The sequence below is a fragment of the Hyaena hyaena genome, unplaced genomic scaffold, assembly GCF_003009895.1.
Source record: "Hyaena hyaena isolate Hyena2069 unplaced genomic scaffold, ASM300989v1 scaffold_48, whole genome shotgun sequence".
NCBI classification, from domain to species: domain Eukaryota; kingdom Metazoa; phylum Chordata; class Mammalia; order Carnivora; family Hyaenidae; genus Hyaena; species Hyaena hyaena.
Window position 1 is genome coordinate 2417089 of NW_024080680.1, and position 21829 is coordinate 2438917.

Sequence of the window (21829 nt, forward strand, 5' to 3'; positions counted from 1 at the left end):
TCCTGGCTCCCGCAGCTACTAAGTGACGGGTGGCCAGCCTAGCCACGGAGCCTTGAGAATTCTAAAAGCAAACACCTCCAGGGTGGTTTAAAGCCCTGAGGGAAGGCAATAGGGAGTGGCAGGGACTGGGGCGCCCCCGAGGGGACACCCTTGTCTCACTTGCTGCCCCCAGGAAAGGTGCACCCAGTGGGCCCGGCTTGTTTGGTTTTCAAGAGAAAAATCTTGGCATGTTTGTTTCTATAATCAGGGGGAACATACATATTTATGTATCTACAGGTTTTTATTTGAAGTTTTCCAGTTTTTAAATGTTGGCAACACATTCCTTTAAAAATAAATAAATAAAATAAACACCACAACGGGAGCCAAGTGAAACACGGCTCCGGGCGGTAACTCTGCTGTCGCTCCAAAACCCTGCACTTTCACCCCTGCACTCGGCTCCCTCCACACGGAAGGCAAGAGGGAAACTTCAGCTCAAAGGCCCTCAGGCTGGGCCATTCACCCCCGAGCCACTTTTGGGGTGAATGCCTGGGGGCAGTACCACCCCGGGAACCAGACCATCAGGGCCCCGGTGGGCGCCACACCTCAGCGGGCTGTGCCCTCCTGGCCAAGGGGCCGGGCCCGCCCAGAGCTCACAGTCCCACTTCTCCAGCAGCCTCTGGGGACCCCCGAATTCCCTGCCCTGAAGGCCTGGAGCCCATTTTCAGGAGCAGGGTGTCCATTCCCCGTGCGGTGAAAGACAGCACGGAAACTGTGGGTGGGCATCACGATCATCATCCATTACTGCTACCTGTCAGGTTCACAGCCGGCTGGGCCAGTGCAGCGGCTCTCCTTCGGCTCTCCTGACACCCAGTCAGATGGCAGGTGGCTGGGGCCACCTGGGAGTGTCACCGGCACGTCCGAAGTCCATCTGACTGTTGGCTGAGGCCTGTGCGAGGGCTACCCCGCAGAATGCCCGCACGTTGCCCCTCCGTGCGCCCTGTGCCTCTGTACCGTGACTGGTCCGCAGAAGGCACGTCCCACGAGGGGGAAGCAGAGGAGGCCGAGTTGCCTTGGTGACCCAGCCTCAGAGCTGCTTCCCCCCTATTTTCCTGGTAGCAGCAGCGACAGTCTGCCTGAGAAGAGGGATGTGAGCTCTCCCCCTTGGTGGCAGTCGGGCAAAGTTACATGTTACGAAGGGCCTCTGTGTCCCCGGAGGGAGAGGGGGAGCTGTGTCCCCGGCCACTTCGGAGACTATTTTCTACAAGAGCCTGCATGTTTCTGGTCCCCGAGGTCTTCCTGAGAATGGAGCCGCGGTGAGGGAGGCAGGGGGGGCGCGGGAGGGGCCGGCAGTGACTGGGGTGCAGGCTGGCAGTGCAAACGCCGGCACACGAGGCCCTGTGACCCTGCCCGTGGTAAGGGCAGGCCGCGTGGGGGGAGGGCAGGCCCTTTGAATGTGCTTTGAGGAGTCCCCACCGAGAGCCACATGTGGACAAGGCGGAGGTCAGCTCCAAGGGGGCCCGCGTGACGGCCACCACTGAGCGGGAAGGGCCATGGGGAAAGGAAGAGAGACGGAGATAAATGACCCACCGTGTGTCCACCGGCCTCCTGGTGAACACATCCTGACCGAGCGTGGAAAGGAGGGGTAGTGCTGGCCGGAAGCTGTGAGGGATACTACGGATACAGGCGAGCCAGCCATCAAACGACGAAAGTCGCACAGGACATCTGGGTCAAAGGGAAGGCCTTTGTAGCAGGGAGAGGCTGGGGTGCTGGTGCCCGTGCTGCCTGCTGGTGAGAATGGTCTGGGGGAGCTGGAGGAAATACGGATGCCTGGTCCCCCCTCAGCTCAGCGCTGATGCCCTCCATCCCTTTGCAGGACTGAAAAATCTCTCCAGTGATTCTAATATGCAGCCAAGGTGGAGACCCACTGAGCCAAAGGAGACCTAGCTGGAGGGGAGGCGCTCCCAGGTGGGGCAGAGGGAATGGCTTGAAGACAGAGAGAGGCCCAGAGAAGGGCTGCCAGGTGGGCAGAACAGCTGGAACACACTCGAGGGGGCGGGAACGTGCATCGCAGCGGGAGGGAGGAGTATAACATACGGTTGGATACTCTCAGGCACGAGCACTGGTAATAGAAATAGTAAGTGTTGTGCATGTAAATCTCGTAGGATAGAGCCATGCATGCAACGAGGGCTTTCCAGCACAGCATTGTAGCTGCTCTCAGTCTGTCTGCCTCTCCCTGGAGACTGTATGCTCCCCGAGGGCAGAGATATCTTGTGCCCAGCATGTTGCTTGGCGTGACTTGGGGCAAACATGAGAAACTCTAGACCTAATCTGGAGATGACCAGACTTAGGTGTGGTAGAGACTGTTAGATGCTCACCCAGGACCTCTTCCCCGGCTCCTTGCAGCAGAATCCGGGTGTTGATGGCAGGGGTCATGTTTCCGACTGAAGGATGACAGTCTCCAGACCCTGGCAGCCAGGGTAGTCACGTGATGCAGTCTCCCCAACCAGGCTGTCTTAGGCTGGGTTCCCAGAAGAACACGCTTTGAGGCCGAGGTCTAGGAGCCAGTTTATTTGGAAGGGGATTCCAGGAAGGTTTGGTACGGAAGTGGGGAAATGAGACAAAGAAGAGAAAAAGCCAAATGCAGCGAAAATGAGGGATCAAGTTATTTCTGGGGACAACTGAGGCCCCATCCCACTGGAAACTTCTGAGAGTCACTCTAGGATAGATTCCAGGTTTTCTCAACCCAAGGTAAGAAAGCTTGGCTATTTGTCCCTGAGGGCTGCCTGTCATTGGTTGAGGCTACCACTAGGTACCGTGAGCTCTGGCATGTCTAGTCTGCTCTGTGTGTCAATCTGACCAAGCTCCTGGGGTCACAGGAAGGTGTTTGTAAAAGGAGATTCTGTAGTGACTGGGTGATGGCTGTCAAGGGGTTGTGGAAGGGGTACGCATGGTGACTGCTAGGAAAACGTCAGATCTTACAGTGGACTTCCAGAATAGCCTCGCAAGAGAAAGGCTGACCCGGCTAAGAGGAGACCTTTTGCTGTGACCTTCCCACTTTCCTCTTGTTTAGAATATAGATTTAATGGCTGGAGCCATCTCACGTCCATGTGGCCGAGGCCACCAGGGCCATCCAAGACCTCTCCCTGTTCTGACATCTTTCAGTTTAAACAGTTTCCTACTGTGCATTGTCATGTAAGAAAACTGTCTCCTGATAGTTGAAAGCAGCCATTGCTATTTGGGTTTCATGTTACTTGCAGCCTAATTCAATCTTAGTTCAATAAACCCTGAATGTTGGGGAATGAGTAAGTTGAAATCTGGGAAGCGGCTAGGGGCGAGCAAGGTCAAGAGCACCTTGTGTTGACAGAGGTGTCCGGCAGGGTTGACTGTATTCCCGCAGGGTAAGCTCCTCAGGGCTGGTGCTTGTTTTGGCTTAGTATTTGATCCCCAGCCTGTGCAGAGGAGACTTGCAGTAATTGTTTCCTGAGTACATAAATGGCCGGTGATCCTGGGGGAGGTGATGAGGCTGCAGAAGCTCTAGGCACAGCCTGAGTTTGTGTTTAAGGAACCTCTTTTCACATACCGGGTTATATTTCTCCGGAGAAAGAGGGGTGAGGGAGGGGAGAGAAGAAAAAGCAAATGAGCTTTCCTGATCATTCCTATTTTATGGCTAAGGACATAGACTCTGAAACGCACCCAGGGTCAGCGGATGGCTTTGTGGTGGGATCTCAGCCAGCACCACGCAGGAACTCGGCAGGAGCGCTAGAAGCATTAAGAACTTTGGGAGAGGGGCGCCTGGGTGGCTTAGTCGGTTAAGCGTCCGACTTTCACTTAGGTCATGATCTCGCGGTTTGTGGGTTTGAGCCCCACGTCGGGCTCTGTGCTGACTGCCAGCTCAGAGCCTGGAGCCTATTTCGGAGTCTGTATCTCCCTCTCTCTTTGACCCTCCCCTGCTCACGCTGTCTCTCTCTCTCTCTCCTAGAAATAAAATAAAAATATTAAAGAAAAAAAAAAAGAACTTTGGGAGATATTCTGTGATTTGGTCTTGGACCCAGAACCAGTGTTTGACAAGGGTCCCTGGGGGCTCTGTGAGGGTGACTCCAAGCTCCATCTCACTGCACCCAGTTCCTTCTGAAACCTCCTCCAAAGGCCCTTTCCAGCTCTGAACTTGAAAATGCGTTTAACGGGAAGGAGCTGAATTGGCATGGAATGACTAAAAGAGGTGCCATTTAGCAGAGCGATGAGCGGAAATGTCTTCCAAATTAGGACGCGGTGTGTTACTTTCCAGATTTGTCCCTGAGTAAACTTCTTCCAGGACTGTCCCAGGGCTGCTGACCGCAGTTAATCCCACCAAGACGAGACCGTGGTGAACACCGTGGCTGGTCGGACTCTCTGAAGGGGGAAAAGAAGAGTGCCCCTCGTCACCTGTCTGGGAGGCTTCCCCAAGTGGGTGAGGATGTTTCCAAACCACTTTTATGGTAATTGACGGTGTGATGAAGATTCATTGGGTAAATGATGCTCCTCTTCAAAAGAAGGTCAGGTTCAAAGCACATCTAACCTTGTCAGCAGGATCCTTGTTGAGCATTAGAACTCCTTCCAATTGTCAAGGTCTCCGTCACGGACTCTCATGACTCCCACCCTGGTCTCACAGATGCAGTGAGGCCCTGGACGGTCACCCTCAGGGGGAGAAGGACGGGAGCCCAAGGCTGAGAAGGCTTGCTTAGTCTCAGAGTTGAGACTCTGGTAATCAACCCAGGCAATGCTGGGCTGGGGTTCTTCCCAGCACCCGCCTTTGATAGCTGGATGTCTTAGGGCACCAAGGGAGTATTACCCCCTCCTCCAGCACCTTGTCACCAAGGAGATGGTTCTGCAATGGTGACATATGCCCACAGGCATATCTCTACTTCTTGTGAAAGAAATACACAAAAATCGTCCTCATAAGTCTTGACAGAACCGCAGGTGAGAGCAGGTGGTAGAATGCGGTGTGTTTTTTACTCCTGATGTTTCCACCAAGCTCCCCTCTCCGATCCGCCTGCTGCGAGCCCCGTGCTCCTCGCCTCAGGGGGACGATGACTCAGCAGAAACTCTGAAGAAGACAGTGTCAGCTTTTGGCTTTGGAGTTTCAACTTAACGGAGGACCATGGGGGAGAAGAAGGGGGGAAATGGTGGGGGAGAGGGAGAGAAGCAAACCGTAAGAGACTCTTGAATGCTGACAAAAACTGAGGACTGATGGATGTGGGGGGCGGGGGGGATGGGCATGGAGGAGGGCACTTGTGGGGATGAGCACTGGGTGTTATATGGAAACCAACTTGACAATAAACTATTTGTAAAAAAAAAAAAAAAAGAATTCTTGCATCAATATTTATCAGAAGTAATGGTCTATAGTTTTCTTTTCTGATGGTATCCTTATCTGGTTTTGGTATTTGATAGAATTCTCCAGTGGGGCTAGTTATAAAATCCAAACACAGGATTATATCATCATCCAATAAAGTATCCAACAGTAAAATGTATAACAAAAACAAAAACAAAAAAACCCCAAAGCTTAGGCCCCCTGGGCATGCGAGAGACTGACTGCCTGTGGGAGAAGAGTTGGCAAAGAGGGAAGCTTCTAGACCTGGAGAAGAGAGGGTTTCTGGCCTGGGGAAGGGAGGGAGGTGGAGGGGTTGTAATAAAGGAGAGGGGACTCAGCTTCTAGACACCGCCCTGTCCCCCACGGAGGAAGCACTTGGGTCTTCAGCTGGGGATGCCCCGTGGGGCTCCATCAGTCCCTCTATACACTGTGGTCTCTTCTTGCGGTCACCCGACGCCATAGACACAGGAGCTCCAGGGGTTGTCCTTCCTGTGGACAGGAAGGTTTGGGGTAGTCAGCGCCCTGGCCCAGAGGGGCACCTCCCACAGTGAGTGTCCCGAGACCTTGGGTTCTGGCACCTTCTATCATCCCAGGTGGATGTTACCATTTCAATGTCCCAGGATGCAGGACGCGTGTAAACTGTAGGGGTGGGTTGGGGGCTGGACACCTGTTGGGATAACAGCAGTGGAAGAGACGGAGGGCCGCCCTCATGACTCCCCGGCAAGAGGCACCTGCTGAGGTGAGGCAGGTGAACTCGCGGCTCTTAGAAGCTCTTTAGTTGCAGCAGCTCATCACACGCTGAGGGAGGGATGCGAAGGGCTGTGGGTTTATGCATCTCTTAGGATCAGCTGTAACTGCACCATGACTGTCCCTCCTTGGAAAGCTTAACAGGGTACAAATGTGAGAGAGGAGCCCCCTCTTCCTTCCTCCCTTGCTCTGCTAACTCGCCCCTGCCCCTGGGGACCGTCCTCCTCAGCCAGGCAGCCCCAGGGGCGGAGTCTCCCAACTGCCCCCTGCCTGGCCCTGGTCCCCAACCCCCACACACGTCCACAGGCCTTTTCATTTAAAGAGTTCATTGCTGCAGGAAACAGATGGGAGTAACAAAAATAATAAACAGTGAGAATTTCAAAGGTTCCGGAAACTTCGAGTCATGGTCCCGGGACTGCAGTTAAAGACTTCCTTCTGAGATGATTCCTGAAAGCGATTGCAGCCACTGTTTATTCGAGCTTCTGGGATGGCCGGGCAGGTACCGGCAGGGTTGAGAATTGTTGGCCACGGGGCAGGCCTGTAATCCTCACAGCGGTCCTGTGGAGGGAGGGCGATGTTACCACCGGTTTACAGATGTGAAAATTGAGTTCAGGAAGCAAGACTGGGCCCCATGATTTATGGGGCCCAGGACAAAATGAAAATACAGTGCCCTTGTTCAAAAAGGATTAAGAATTTCAAGATGGCAGTAGTGATGTGGAGTCAGCTTGGGACCCTTCTGAGCAGGGGCCTGTGTGACTCCTTAGGACCCAGACCCTGTCAGAGGGAGGAGGCAGCTTGTCCAATGACACCCAACGAGTGAGAGGCAAACCCAGGTGTCAGTCCATGGTCAAGGACAGCCTTAAACTGCATGTGGCTGCCTTTTGTTTACCTGCAGGCGCCCGGGCTCCCTCCTTCCCCCTGACCACAGCTGATGCTGTCTTGGCTGTGACCCTCGTTTCTATGACTTACACAGAAGAGTATGGCTTTAAGACACCAACACTACACACATCCTGATGTTGTTTCAAGAAAGCCTTTGCTACAATGGAAGCCAAAAGACGATTGGGCATTGCCCTGTCCTTAGCCTTCTCCATTCAATTAACTTGACATGTAAACATTTTTGAGACAGATGATTCTCATTTTCCATGCAGTTTCAAAGTCCCTAGGGTCAGGAAGAATATTTAGGCTTACTTCCTTTCAGAAGAGGTGTCTTCACTCCAATTTATATGGACTTGACATTAAGGGACAGCAGCAGGCTCAGCCCACACCGATGAGCCTCCCCAGTGGGACATGGATAATATATAGGGCTTTCCATGCGAATTTGATGCAGTAGCTTAAACCATGTTTATATGAGTATATATTTGTGTTTTATTCTATTCCCATAGTTCTCAGTGGAGGGTGTCACTTTACCCTCACCAGGGGACATTTGGTGATGTCCGGGGACATTTTTGTTGTCTTGGCTGGGTATGGAGAATAGCTTAATATCCTGCAATGCACGGGACAGCTCCCTCCCAGCAAAGAATGATCCAGTCCCACATGTCAACAGTGTTGAAGTGAGAAGCCCTGACTGGATATCAATTCATTTTGATTTTTCAAGTAATGAAATAGACCTTTAGCCCTGGAACCCCGCTTGGGGAAAATCTACCCTTAAGAAATGAAGGTGTTGTTGCTGTTTTAATTCAAAGTTTATTTATTTATTTTGAGAGAGAGAGAGAGAGAGAGAGAGAGCTGGGGAGGGGCAGAGAGAGGGAGACAGAGAATCCCAAGGAGGCTCCACGCCTCCTTGGGCGGGCCCTGAACTCACGAAGTGAGGGATCTTGACCTGAGTGGAAACCAAGAGATGGATGCTTAACTGACTGAACCACGCAGGCGCCCCAGGAAATGAAGTTTTGAGAGATGCCAACTGAATTTTCGACCACTGTATAAGAACTAACTGGGCTTTAAGTCGGGGGTCAGGTGAACCTCGGGGAAGCATCACAATGACCCCAAGAAGTTTGACTTGTTACCCTCGTTTGGCCGATGGGTAGAGAAACTGAGCCTCAGGGAAGAGAAGTAAATTAGGGAAGGGCTTCCTGGAGGTGGGATTGTCCAAAGATGTCTTTTGCGGAGCCAGGCACCACCAGGGAGGATTCCTTTAGCCCTGAGAGACCTACTTTTGTCCCCTGGCGCCGCACCTGCTGTGGTTGTTAGCTGGTCGGACACTCACTTTTCTGTCTCTGGCTCAGGGCTGTCCCTCCCTACGTTTGCTCACAGTGGCTTCTGGTGGCCTTGCTTTACACCCACCCCATCTCTATGTCCTGAATGCATTGTGCTGGACATTGAGGGAATTACTCTCCTAGGATCTTGGGCCGGGTCTCAGAGGCCCCAGTCTCAGAGTCTAGGGATAGGGAAGGACACGAGGCAGAGGTCCCCCGGGCCACAGCAATGGATTGGGGAAGAGTCCGGTGACCCAATCAGAGCCAGTGAGATGCTATGAGAGGCTGGCTGTCCTACTGCTACACCATGTGGACCCAGGAGCTGCCAGATAAAATACAGGAGGTGCCGTTAAATTCGAATTTCAGATAAACAATGAGTAAAAAAACAATTGTGAAGTATGTCTCACTAAATATTTGGGATATACTTATACTAAAAAATTAGTGGGATGTACTTAGGCTATAACAGCACTTATTATCTTAAATTCAAACTCTACTGACATCCTGTCCTTCTGTTTGCTAAATTTGGCACTCCATCAGAGGAAGTTACAGAGGACAGATGGCTCTTGGTGACATCATCTGAGTCCTGAATCAACTGTACCTGAAGCCAAGCTACCCAGGCACTTATAGCTGAATGATTGTTAAGGAATTTTCTGGACCTTCTCAAAACCGTGGCCTCAGGAAGCTTGGAAAGAGAGCTTCCTAAGGGTGTCCTAGACTTCCTCCTGACCTTCACAGTGCTCAGTGTCCAGGACAATAATGGCTTGTTGAGTCACAAGGCTCTGTGCCTCCGTCCCTGATAATAACTGCCTTTATTGTTTTGAGCATCCACAACGTGCCGGACACGGTACCGGAGCTTCGACTTCAATAACGTCCCACCCTTCAAATGTACTTGAGTTAGGTAATATCACACCCATTTCACAGATGAGAAAACAGAGGTCTAGAAAGCCAACCTCCTGTAGAGCACAGGCAGCACGAGTGAGAAATGGAGAACATGCAGCAGGTCCTCATGGCCCCCAGAGCAGTGCCTCTTTCTTCCAGGTTGCCGTCTCCCGGCCCCCACGTCCTGCCTGCCGGCCTGCCCCTTGGACAGCCTCAGGGTCATCCACGACACTGCCTTCCTCTCTCGGCCTCCGAGGACCCCCATCAGCCGCCCACCTCCTGCTTGGAACAGGCCACTGAGCATCTGGAAGCCCTAGGAGGCCGTTTCTTTGACAACCTTTGCTTTAAGGGCTCATGGAAATTCTTGCCCCAACTGCTGTGAAGCGAGCAGCCCAGGTACACAGGCCTCGGGAGGCCAGCCGGCCGGCGACATCTGCTTCCAATTACCCCGGGAGGGACTTCACCGCCAGCCTCTGGTAACAGGAGCCTCTGGCCTCTGATTTATGGCCCATTTGGAATGAAGCCTCGGGAGCAATTACTTGCTGGATGGAGCCAGGCGAGGGGCGAGAGCTTGGCAAAGCAGAAAGCGGATCTGACTGGCTCTGCTCCCTCCCCAGGCAGATAAGAATCACCGGGTGAGTCCTATCTTTTTTATTTAAACACCAAACTTTTATGGACCTGCCCTTATGCCAGGTGCTATTCTGAGAGCTTCATGAATATTCACTCCATGAAGCCTCCTCCGAGGAAGATTCTGTTATCACCCCATTTTACGGGTGAGAAACTGAGGTCCCAGAGATGACATAACTTGCTGCGTTCACACAGCCAGGGCCACGCGCTCAGCTGGGATGTGAATCCGGGCACCAGGATCCAAGGAGAACATGAGGCTGCCTTGCAAATGGATCCTCTTTCAAGCATGAAAACAGGGCCACCAGATTCACTGAGAGCCTCCAAGAGTTTCCATCCACAGAATGAAACCCATTGGTGAGGACCAGCTTGCTCTTTTCTTTTTAACAGCTTTATTGAGATATAGTTAACGTACCATAAGACCCACTCACTGAAAGTGCACATCAGTGGAGGTTATCTGTTTTCACAGAACTGTGCAATTATCACCATAATCTAATTGTAGAATCTTTTTATCACCCTGTCCCCCCCCCCCCCCCCCCCCCCCCCCAGAGGAACTGCATCCCCATCACGGCCCCTGCTTCTCGCCAGCCCCAGATCCCCTCTCTGTCTGCAGAGATTTACCTACTCTGGGTATTTTCCATACACAGGATGCTGCAAGACATGGTCTTTCTGTCTGGCTTCGTGCCTGAGCATCACAATTCCAGATTCATTTCGCTTGTATTGTCCGTACTTCGTTCCTTTTTCGTGGCCAAATAATATTCTGACGGATGAAGCTAGCCCCTTTCCTGCGTCCCTCTTTTTGGCTTACAAATAACGCCGCTGAGAATATACCCATAATGTGTGTGGACCGTTCTGGCATCCGGACCATGCTGCCTATGCTCCCCCAGCACATCCTTCGTCCTTGATGTCACCTCGTATGATCCCCCTCTTCCCTCAGCCTGCTTCCCTTTACTTGGCCTTGTCCCTACGAGAAGTCACTATATTCTCGTGCGAATGCTTGATTTCTCTCTGCCTGCTCTGCTGGCATGGAAGCTCCCTGGCCGAGGGTCTTGTTCCCTGCTGTGCCCTCAGTGACGGGCACACAAACGGTGCTCAGACAGTGCGTGAGTCGCAGAGGGCATGCGCCATGCCAGCACCGGGCTTCTGGCAGTGGGCCAGACAGGCCCAGGGACTCTGGTAAGCATCTCGACTTGGCCTTGCTCATTTCCTCACCAGGAGGCGGGGGAGACAGAGGAGTAAACCAGTATGCCATGGGGGTGCTGCGGGGAAGAATGGTACCGCCTTTCAGAGCGGGTGCTCAGGCTGGAGACGTAGGGGATGTTACTGCTTAGGAGCTCTGTGATTGGAGCAGCCCGCTTTCTTTTTCTTTTTTTTTTTTAATGTTTTTTTTGTTTTTTGTTTTTTTTATTTCTAGGAGAGAGAGAGACAGCGTGAGCAGGGGAGGGTCAGAGAGAGAGGGAGTCACAGACTGAAACAGGCTCCAGGCTCTGAGCTGGCAGTCAGCACAGAGCCCGACACAGGGCTCAAACCCACGAACTGCAAGATCATGACCTACGCGAAAGTCGGATACTTAACCGACTAAGCCACCCAGGCATCCCCCCCACCGCTTTATTTTTCTGTGCCTCCGTTTCCCCAACTGTCAAGGAGAAAATTTCTTCACTGGCTGGTTGTGAGGGTTGTGTTAGGGCTCTTGGGAGAAACGGGACCAGTTGAATAGATAAGATTTACTAGAGGGCGGATGGTGCCAGTCCCCACTCCAGGACTCTGTCTCAGTCAAGGAGTCTCAAAGGGCCCCTTCCTCTGTCTTTTTGTTCCGTTCTGGCCTTCAAGGGATTGGCTGAGGCCCCCACCCTGGGAGGGCAAGCCGCTTTATTGGGTCCTCTGGCTTTAAATGTAATCTCTTCTGGAAACAGCCTCACACACCTGCCAGAAGTAGTTTAGTCTGGACACCCCAAATCTCCATCAAACTGACAGAGAGAATTAATAACCACAAGGGTAACATGAAGGGGTGTGAGTGAAATGCTCCGTGTATGTCAGCCACCTGCATGTGGAGAAAGAGAAGGAAGGCAGAGGCAGTGAGGAGGGTGCGGGAAGACAAGGTGGGAGGGAATCAGCGAGGGCTTTCTGGAAGAGGTGGCATGCAAGCAGGAGCAAGTAGGGGATAGCCTGGGGCACACGACAGCCTTCCTCTTGCCTAGGCTGAGGCAGAAACTCTAGGCAGACAGCCTACCACCTTGGGCTCCCTGCTGGCAAGTCTGACACTTGGGGGGAAGGTTCTTGGCAGAAGAGGCAATGTGACATGGTGGTTGAGCTCAGAGCTCAGGTCAGACCAGGCCACCAGGGGTTCAAACCCCCTGGTTTCCCAGCTGCCTACCTGGGTGTCCCTGGGCAACATGCTGAACCTCTCTGAGCCTCCACATCCTCATCTGTAAACGGGGATGGTGGTAATGGCACTGGAATGTTGCGAGAATATTCAGCGAGGGCTCCCTGGAGCATGGAAGCATGCGGCACATGGGCAGTGTCAGGGTGAGCCTGGGCCACATCCCTCTGGAGCCTCAGTTCTGTGGCTTCCTACGTCTCTCCAGAGCAACAGGAATGCAAGCAACTATTTTTGAACCCTGGCTTTCTACTTAAAGAGTTGGAGCAGAGACTAGAAAGATGGAGTCTAGTTCAGCACTGAGTCTGCTGTGTGGTCTTAGGGAAGTGAACCACCCCTGCTGAGCCTGGGGTGGGGGGGGACTGCTGCCTGTGAAGGGGAAATGAGATAAAGGTGGTCCAGCCCTAGCAGTTTCCGTCTCCCTGGGAATCCGTAGGAGCATTCCCCAGCCCCTCCTCCACCCTCATCCCTCTCCCAGGGCTTAATTGGGCAGCTGCAGTCACTTGGCACTTAACCTTCTCCCCATCTGCCCTCCAGGGAAAGAATTAACGCTAATCCCTGAGCTGCTTCCCCGCCATCGCCATCGCCATCTCGCCATCTCGCCATCTCGGGGGCGGGGGGAGTGTGTGAGTGCGGGGAGCAGGCAGCCAGCTGAGCTGGGGCCTCCCAAGTCGCCCAGCATCCTGCCCCTGGTGCTGGGACCAGCGGGGGCCAGAGCCCCAGGCCAGTGAGTCACCCTTCTTACACCCCATCTAGCCCAGCACTGGCCCGATGGAAATCCACTAGAGCCACCTAAGTCATTTCCAAGTTTTGAGGAGCCCCATTCCAAACATAAAGAGAAATAGATGAAGTTTTCATAACACACTCTATTTAACCCAATTTATCCCTGAATACGATATTTCGAACATAAAACCAACACGCACAGTTATTGGCGAGGTACTTGACATTCTTCGGAGCATTCCAAACCTTCCAAATGCAGGGTGCGTTTTATGCTTTTACAGCGCTTTGTAATTTGGATACTAAATTTTCATGGGAATGTTTGATCTGGATTTAGATTTTATAAAACGTACAGTGGGAAACGTAGTAGATTCACCTACTTCGGGTGCTCCAGACCCATAGAAAAGTTTTCCAATAACGGAATCACGGATCTGTTTTTCAGTTTAAATGTAAATTAATTAAAATGATAAAACACAAACAATTCAGCTCCTCGATCGCAGGAACCACGCTTTGAGGGCTCACTCCTGTCCGGGGCGGGGGTATGGGGGTATGTGCGTGTGTGTGACGGGGAGGGTGGGAGGAGGGGACTCTGGTCCTCCTCGCTGGCCTCCCTGGAAGGCCTGTGAGGCACAGCACAAGAGGTGGGAACTCTTTTGCTGTGTGACCTTGAGTAAGTGGCTGGGCCTCTCCAGCCTGTTTTTTCACCAGCTATCAAACTTTTCATTCCAAGAAACCAAGTGCTTGCAACTCACCATGGTCGGGTCTAGGCTCTGGTAGTATCAGTGACTGCGGGGAAGAGAAACAAAGCAGGAAGAAGGGAGGAGGGCTGTTGTTTTAGATCAAGGGGACAGAGGCCACCGGGTCTTCCGGGCTGACCAGACCCTCCCTAACATCCCTTGCAGCTCGATCAAGGGCCTGTCCCGTGCTTGGCTTTCACAGGGCCGTGGGAGGCCCTAAAAGAGGGCGATGTGCAGGAGGCTATGAGGTGGTTCCTGGCTCACATTTGCCCCGCAGCAAGAAGGGGCCGGGCACCTGAGTTGCCAGGCAGGTGTGTTCCTCTGGCTGGGAGCCAAGGAATCACAGCTGCCGGGCTGAGCCTGGCTTGTGCCGGGGACCGCGATCCGGAGGAGCAGCTGGACCCCAGCCTGTCCTGAGCACCAAGTGCCTTTCCTTCTGTCTGTCGCCTTGCCCCCTCTACTGTCTTAGCATCATTCGCTTCTTTCTCTTCTCCCACACTCCTTACTCCCCCCTCCCCCGCCCCCGTATCTACTGAGGGCTTACTCTGTGACAGACACTGCAGTAGGCTCTGGGGACTCTGCAGCGGCTAAGACGCTCTGGTCCTCGAGGAAAACCTGAGGTGTCACCGTAAATAAAACTACAGTATTAGCTTGGGAGACAGATGCGTGCTCTTCGAGAAGAACACTGAGATGTACGGGAGGAATTCGATCTTCTTTTATAGAGGAAGACGCTTAGAATTAAAAGGCAAGCAGCTGGGGAACGATCTGCACCCTCTGGGATGCATCAGGAGCCACAGAGCACGCTGTTCAAGGTCACTCCCTTCATGGCCCAGCCTGCTCTTACTGTTCGCTTTCTCCTTTTTCTTTTTGTCGGCTCATCTTCTAGTCTACATAAAATAGTACCGAATGAGTAGATGAAGGCACTAACTTCCTGACTCAATGATTACAACAGGAGGTTGATCAAGAACAAAAATGTCCTGGCGTCGATTCATGCATCCATCTCTCGACAGTTTATTTTTTAAAAAAATTTTACTAGTTTATTGTCAATATCTCTTGGCAGTTTATTAAGCACCTACTATTTTCAGGCTGCAGCTCCAGCATGGAACAAGATGAAATTCCTTAGCTCAGGGATTTTGTGTCCAGTGTGGGTAAGAGGCAGAAAATTTTTTAAAAAAAAAGGCTCTTTGGGAGCACCTGGCTGGTTCAGGAGAGCCCACGTCAGATCTTCTGAACCTCTCTCTCTCTCTGCCCTTCCCCTGCTCTCGCGCTCTCTTTCTCTCAAAAATAAATGAACATTTAAAAAAAAGGCTCTTTGAGGTAACGAGTGTGAAGAGGCAGGATAGTTGCTGGGGAGACTCATGGAGGTCACCGCAGTATAAGCTGTTGGGGGCGGGAAAGGACATGGCTACATGTGACAGCTAAGGAGAGCCTTAACGCATGAGGGATGGTGAGCTAGGGGAAAAGGGAGGAGAATTTGTTCCAGGCAGAGGGCACTGCTTGGAAAAGTTTAGACCTTGACACACACACACATACACACATACACAGTGTGGACACAGAGTAGTTCCATTTTGTAGGGAGTCTGGATCAAGGAATCCCAAAAGATAGGGCTGAAGAGGTAAATGGGTCAGATTACAAAGGGTGTAGTAAACTATGCCGAGGAGACTGGACATTTTTTGAAGATCAGTGGGAAGCCTTTGAAGAATTATAAGCCTGAGAGTAAGTTTCAAGTGGGTGTTTTAGGAAGATTACGTTGGCTAGAACCTGAATAAGGGGTGGTGTGGGGGGGAAACCAGCCACCAGAGAGACTGTGGCTGTTGCCAAAATCTGGGGGGAGGGGGGACTGATAGTGGCTTAACTAGGCAAATGGCAATGAAGAGAAATGATCGAGGTCAAGGTCAAGACCAAGGTGAAAGGCCACAGACACTGCTTATGGGGGGAAGGAGGAATCAAGGAGGACCTCAGCTTTGTGGCCTCAGCAACTGCAGAGGCCGATGGAGCTGTTAGGCACAGGGAAGGCTGGATGGCAACAGATGGGAGGAAGAAGTCTGGATGTTCAAGTTCAGGTCGGATGATGAGTTTGGGGTCCTTGTGAATCTCACTGTAGAGGTGCTCATGAGGCAGATGAATTGGCTGTGGATGTGGAAACGGGAGGTACAGGGTGACCGGGGAGCAGCTGCAGAAATTCAGGGAGACGACATCATATGGGGGAAGAAGGGACCAAATCCAGTGGGTTGGCTGGATCAACTCCTGGGTTCTTGCATCTGCCCCTCGCCGGCCGGGTGAGTTTTGCCCAGTCACCTCTCCTCTCTGGGCCTCAGTTTCCCCCATCTGTGAAACGCTGGAGCTTGGAGAAAATCGTTGACCACCTTCTATCCCACAAGAATTTCCCTCAGAGCTCCTAGGAAGTCCTTCAGTGGTCGAGGCGGCAGCTAAGGTGGCATCGGGTGGCTGTGGCTTGGGACGGTCACCTCTGCTTCAAGCAGAGTAGTTCCATCACAGTTTGGTAGTTTGACCTTCTGACTGTACTCTGACTTGGAGAAAGCGCTCCATGACTCAAAAGAAGTTGACGAGAAGATGACCTCTCTTGTGCCATCTGGCAGAGAGCAGAGCCACACCCAGCGGGGAGTTTCTCTGAGGCCAGAAAGAATGACGTCACCGTGAGCTGCAGGAAGGTAAAGCAACCACTGACCTCACAGGACCTTTTGGTGCCTGCTCCCGACTCCGGGAAACTCACGATCGCTGTGTCCAAGGGGTTCCGGGGGACTTGTCTGGAGACTTAGCATCACTTGCCCAAGTAGTCCACAGATGACAAATGAGACTCAGCTCTAGTGCCACTTGCAATTGATGGGAAGGTTGCCTGGAGCCGCACCGAGGACGGTCCTGAGGCCACCTCTCAGTGAGGATAAAGTGCTGTGATTGATTGACAATGTCTGCCCTGTGCGGCGGCGAAGTGGCGGCCAGTATGTGGGCCGTGTATCTGCTAGCTTTGATCTCATCTTTGTTCTTAACAAGGACATGAACTTTTCATCCCCATCATAGTCCCTGGCTGCTCTATTGTGCTTTCTCTTCTTTCTCCTCCTCTTACCGTTGAGCACTTCAAAGGTTCATCCTGGCCCACTTCCCAGTGGACCAGTCACTTCAGGAAATAAATGGGCTGCTCTCTGGAGGAAGCCAGATCACTCAACGAGTTCCCCTTTCTCCAGAATTAGATGGTTAGTCATGCTGACCAGGGGCAGCAGGCAGGCTCGCGGCCAGGGAGGCACAGCGCCTCGATGCTGAAACCCAGGGTGTGGGCCTGGTTTCTGAAGATTCAAGGCCATGTTCAGGAGGCTCTTGACACTGCCCTCGAGCCTGCTTGCTGTGTTGTTAACGAGGGCCTGCCGGCAGAAGAGTGAGGCTGGAGGCAGGAGAAAGAAACGGGGACTCCACTTCTTCTCAGGATATCTCATACCTGCCCGTTATCTTTCCTGTTTTAAAAAAAAGTAATGTTCATCACTTAAGTAAACCGTGTTTGCTGTAGAAAAGTTGAAACCATGGATAGGCAAAAAGAAAGAGAGAGAAACGACTTACCATCCCAATACCTAGAAAAAAGCATTATTTCAGCAAGTTGGTGTGTGTCTTTCTAGACCTTAGCAGCTCTGACACCAGTCCATCCGAGGGACAGCGGCTATAGCCCTGGGGTGGGTGGGGGCCCCTTTCTGTGTCCGGCAGGAACCCTCTAGCTGCTGGATCATGGGGTGGGGCCAGGGCAGGTGGGGTATGGGGTTTGGGAGGTAACTGCCATTACCTATACTTGGACTTTCAACAACCTGAGCTGGTCCTTTATGGACGATTGTCAGTGCTCACCCCCCTTTCTCTGAGGGTATAACTGGACGCATTGGCTGGATATGGGCCCGGGCTTGGGAATAAGGTTGGTGGGGGGAGTCAGGAGGCCCCACTTTCCAGCCAACATTTCTAGCTGCAGTTTGGAACTCTGTTGCTTCTGGAAAGCAATGGGGCCACACCTCTTTATCTTCTTTAACTAGCAGTCCCCTCCCGGGGCCCCCTCCCCCACCCCACCCAGGGACCAAGGACTTCCCTGGAAGTAAAGAATCTAGGATTCTGGCCTTCACCTTGGGATTCAAAGGTAAACACAACCTCACCTTTTGGGTTTGGCTGACCTGAGTCAAGGTCAGACAGAAAGGACCACAGGATTTTGGAGCAGACACTTATAAGGGAAAGAACAGCCTGGATAGGAGCCAAGACTTGGCACCCATGCCCAGGGAGAGTGGAAAGCAAGGGATCGTTCTGGGTCTGGTTTGAGGCTGAGACTACAATCCTGATACCCCTACCTTGGCTGAGTGAGCGCCCTCCTCTTTAAAGGTTCTAAAGCTTTGAGGCTCAGGTAGTATTGCTATAGGGCTTTCTGACTTGCAGGAGGCTTCGTACTATAATCTGAAGGGATACGGAGGCCTCCCCAGATGAGGGACTCAGGCAGCGATGACAGATCTCACACGTGATCAGATCAGGGAGGGACACAGAAAGGCAGAAACCCCAGGAGCCACACGGCCCAGTCTCCAGGACTGGTGCTCTCCTCTCCAGAACTGGTCCTGAGCTAGCAGAGAGGCTCAGGACTTAGTTCACAAGCATTTTGACTTGGTTCGGAGCACAGATGCTAGAGAGAGACTACCTGGGCTTGCATCCCCTCTCAAGCACTCATTAGCTGTGTGACTTTGGGCAAGTAACATAGCCTCTCTGTGCCTCAGTGCTTTCATTTATAAAGTAGGGGATATATAGTGCCTACATTTCAGAGTCGTTAGGAGAATGAAATGAATTATATATATACATGTATATATGTAAAAGTATATATAACTGTTACAGTTCATTGCTGACACACACAAAACGGCATTTGAGAAGGAGAAAAGCTGGAAGTGCTTGTTCACTGGGAACCTTGACCTACTGTGCCTCAGGGAAGTGGTTCTCTGAGTTGCAACTGCATCAGAATCACCTGGAAGGCGTGTGAACAGAGTGCTGGGCCCCACGCCCAGTAGGTCTGGACCTGGGCTGAGAATCTGCATTTCTTACCAGATCCCAGCGCGGGGTGAGGGTGGGGGGTGCCGGTGCTGGACGTCCACACAACAGGCCCGGGGCAGCACTGGTTTTGAACTGTTACAGCGCACTTCCTTTGTTCTCCCGGCTGGGAAACATGGCTCGTGCTGGTCACACATCTCTGTTTACCACAGTGGGATCTTACCTGACATTTTGCAACCTGGCTGTAAACGTGCCAGGAGCTGGGGCCCGGACTTGTGTGCCCAGTGTATGCGTAGCATCTGATGCGTAGGAGGTGTCCAGCCTGTATCTGTTGGAGAAAGAAAAGAAACATGCTTTTTGCACTCAGCAATATTCTTGTGTACATTTTTCCTGTTCATAAATACTCTCCCACAACATTGTTTGGTTTGTTGCATAGTTTTCCCTTGTATGGATGTGAGGCAGAGAACAACTTGAGCTTGCTGGAACAAAAAAGAGCAATGTATTTGGAGAGGCAGAGTGCCTCAGCGCCCGGAGCTATGGACTGTGGGAAGTCATCAACCTGACCCTTCCCGATGTCTCCCCTCAGCGATGTCACCTCACTGGGACAGCTCTGTTTCCTTTCTTCGGCTTTTGCTACAACTCTGTCCACATGGCATCCAAGATGGCTGCCTACGTATCCCAGTTCCAGATCTATTCTATAGATCCTGCCTTACAATTACTCGGTCTCTCGACCCCTCTCTCCCTCACTTTTGACCCCAGCTGGAGCGCTGATTGGCTTTCTGGGTTCAGGTGCTTACTCCTTATCCAATCACGGAGAAGAGCCACATTATTCCAATATGGAGGCCAGGTGCCCCTGTGGGGGGGAGAGCAGTCAAGTGGCTCATGGTGATCCCCAATTGATCCACTGGAATTGCCTTCTATTCATCTCTCCATGTCTGTACTTAAACCTGATTTCAGTTTCAACCTGGTGACCAGGATTTGGTTTCTGCGGACTTTTCTGGGCTCAGAGCAGGGATTTGACTGACTTAACCCCATCTCCCATCCATTAGCGATAATGGCCCATGGCAGTGTCGTAGGTTTGCCTGATGTCTTTGAACGTTTAAGCCGCGCAACGTGATTTTGAGGGAGGCGGGAGGCCTCACCCAATGATGCCTGTTTATCACCAGCAAGTCTGTTCATGATCCGAAATGCAGCTGAAAAAATAAATACAATTAAAAAGATAACTCAGGCCAGCGTTGCCGGAGACTGTTTTACATGGGAGCATAATGAATGCTAAGCTCAGCGCTGCAGCGCCAAAAAGCAAAATAAATTCTTGGAGTTGGTCTGTTTCCTGCCGACAATACATTTGCTTGTTCCAAACAAATATATTTGTCAATACAACACAATTAGGAGCGCTGAGCCAATCAGACCATCAAATACCCAGAGAAGCAGAACGTGGCTTCCCTTCGCCTTGCTAGATGGAGCCAGGGTCTGAGCCTATTATGACCAAATCAATTATAGCCCAGGCAAGCCTTGCGTTCCCCGCCCGCGCAGGCTTTTCGTCTCTCCTGGTTACCTAGAGAGTTCAACTTCTTTTTTCTTCTTTCTCAATGTTACTCATAGCCCTTGAGGCAGGCCTTGCCCCACCCCCACCCCCCAATCTTTGAGGTTAATTTGCTTTCTTTTTTTGCTAACAGAGAGAAGCAATTGCTGACATATACAGTTTTTAGAACAAGAGCCTGCCGAAATGGGACTAATAATTAGTTTTGATGATAATAGCTACCATTTCTTCCATTGATGCCAAGCTTTTGAGATTCATGGTTCTTCCTTGCAACAACCTGGGATAGGCATTACCAGTTCCATTTTATGTATGAGGAAACTGAGGTTCCCAGGGGCCGAATGGGTCATCGAAGGCCACACTGCTAGTGAGTGGCTGAGCTGAGATTCAGACTCTAGCCTCTGATGGCAGAGCTTGTATTAGGACTATAGACGTTCGGACACACAGACCGCAACTCAACTTGGCTTCATACAACAGTGGGATTAAATGGACTTTGTGACTTGATAGTCCAGAGGTGAGCTTCAGGCAAGGCTTAATCTAGCCCAGTGATGCCCCCAAGGATCAAGTTTCGCTCTGCTCTGCCTGCCTTCATGTTAGGCTCCATGCTACTGGGTTTGCGGCCCACCACGTTGGGCTCTCCCCAAGTGGAAGGAAATGGCTGCTACATTCTTTAAATCCTCAAGCCACAGCAACCTGGGGAAGAAAGAACTTTCCTTGTGGGGACTCCTGTGGAAAAAAAATGAACTTCTGCTCTCAGAACCTTGTATCCCATTTGCTTGGCTTGAGTTAGGAGCCCAAGCACTTGGCAGAGCGATACTACATGCTGGCTGCCTTAGGCTGGAGCGGGGAGTGTCAGTATCCCACAAGTCAGTGGCCCAGCTGGGGGCGGGGCTGTGATCCTAGGCAAAGCTGGGTGCTGTCATCCTAAGAGAGGGAAGGACCTAAATAGTTAACCCTCTGGCCTGAGGCACAGGCACTAACCAATCAGAACAGATCCACTTAACCCTTTGCTACTCAAAGTGGCCTCCTCTGACTGCAGCTTTGGCGTAATTTGGGAGCCTGTTGGAAAGGTAGCGTCTCGGGACCCACCTGATAGAGGGAATCGGAATCTGCATTAACAAAATCTTTAAACCTTTAATAAGGGCTAGCAAACCTGAGCAGCCTGTCCTTAGGAGGCAGGACAGACAGGGTCTTTGTGTCAAATACGTGGGGCTCTGATGCACACTCCATGCTGGCTGGGTGAGATTGGGCGTGGAGGAATACCACCATCATCACAAAACCGTTCAGAGGGGTAAAGGAAGCAATAATTTTTGTAGAGTGCCTGGCACATTGTGAGTCCTTAATATACACAACTCCTTTCTACCCATCCCAAATGTTAATAAATGAGCAAACTGACCCCGAGAGGTGTCTGCTTGCCCAGGACGCAGAAATGGACCTCGGGTGCCCTGAGCCCTAGCTTGAGGCTTTGCTTTTCTCAGTACACCAGAGGCTCTCAGCCCTGGCTACACACTGGAATCACCTGGAGAGCTGAAAGTATCTCAGGGCCCCTGGGTGGCTCAGTTGGTCAAGTGTCTGACTTCAGCTCAGGTCATGATCCCACGGTCCATGGGTTTGAGACCCACATAAGGCTCTGTGCTGACCTCTTAGAGCCGGGAGCCTGCTTCAGATTCTGTGTCTCCTCTC